Source organism: Myotis brandtii, unplaced genomic scaffold, assembly GCF_000412655.1.
Source record: "Myotis brandtii unplaced genomic scaffold, ASM41265v1 scaffold802, whole genome shotgun sequence".
Lineage (NCBI taxonomy): Eukaryota > Metazoa > Chordata > Mammalia > Chiroptera > Vespertilionidae > Myotis > Myotis brandtii.
In genome coordinates, this window is record NW_005371230.1 from 1,550,268 (window position 1) to 1,551,373 (window position 1,106).

General features: G+C 55.8%; 1 protein-coding gene across 1 annotated transcript in view; it reads left to right on the forward strand.

Annotated features, from left to right (window-relative positions):
* DCTD (dCMP deaminase) overlaps positions 1-1,106 on the forward strand; it is a 27,067-nt gene continuing 25,961 nt past the window's right edge. The window contains exon 1 of the mRNA XM_005883868.2: positions 1-14. The gene's annotated coding sequence lies outside the window, so the exon portion shown is untranslated. The remainder of the gene's footprint in view (positions 15-1,106) is intronic.

Here is a 1,106-nt window from a genome sequence, read left to right on the forward strand (position 1 = left end):
GGTGGGAACGCGTGGTTCGTCCCGGATCGGAATCGAGGGGGTGGGAGGGGCTTGCGATCTGTCCTGCGGGTGACTGGGGGTACCTCCCTGGACTAGTTGTCCCTCCCCTGTTTCTGCAGCTGGGTGTGGGGCACCCCTGAGCGTTAAACCAGACTCTGGGAAGGCGCCCCGAGAGGATAAGTTCACTTCTTGCCCCCCCCCCCCCCCCGCCTTGTGGTTGCAAGCGCTTCCCTGGCACCCTGCAGCAGTTAGGGTGCCAGCCCTTGAGCCGGGTGCTAAACCAGGCCTATCCGGCCTGCTTGCTGTTGAGAGGGTTCACAGGACTCGGGCAACATGATCGCTGGGTGACCTTGGTTCCCAGACCGGCCTGTGGACGCATCTCAGTGTCGGCTGCCTTCCTTTAGCCCCGCTGTCTAGGCTTCTGGAGACTTCTCAGTGATACCCTCCCAGTTCTCGTGCTGACCTCCCTCCTCGTCCCTGAAAGGACCCTCTCCCCTCTCTGCTGGAAGTGTTGGGTCCCCTTCCGGGGTTCTCCCTGCTGTAGAGGTGGTGCCTGCTTGCGGTCAAGCGCACGCCCCTAACTAAAACCTGGACTTAGTGATAGCAGGGGGCGCTTGTCAGAGCTGCTCCTCCTTTATTCAGTCCTCACCTCAGACTTGATAACTCTGTCCCACCTGGGGAATCTAAGGGGAAGGGAAGGGACGTAGGATCTAGTTAAGGTCAGAGGTGGGACAGTGCCAAGTGGAATCCGACGGGCATGGGTAATAATCCTGCGTGACTTAGGGCGAGTTACCCAAGTTCTCGCGGTCTCTAAGAAGGTGATACTGTCTGCCTTAGTTAGGAAGGCAGCTTGAGTGAGGTGATGTATAGCCTTTAACCGTATCTGAAATGTATTAGGTGATCAATAAATGTTCTCTTCCCACCCCTCCCTCTTGCCCTGGCCCCATCTTAGAGCAGAGGGTGGTGCGGGATGAGAACTATTTGTAGGGCAGGCATTGGTATTGACTTAAAAAAGCCTGTGACAACGCAGTACGTAGGTGAACTATGTGGGAATGTGAAGCTCTGTGTGCCAAATTCAAACTTCTGAAATAGTAACAATATTCTTG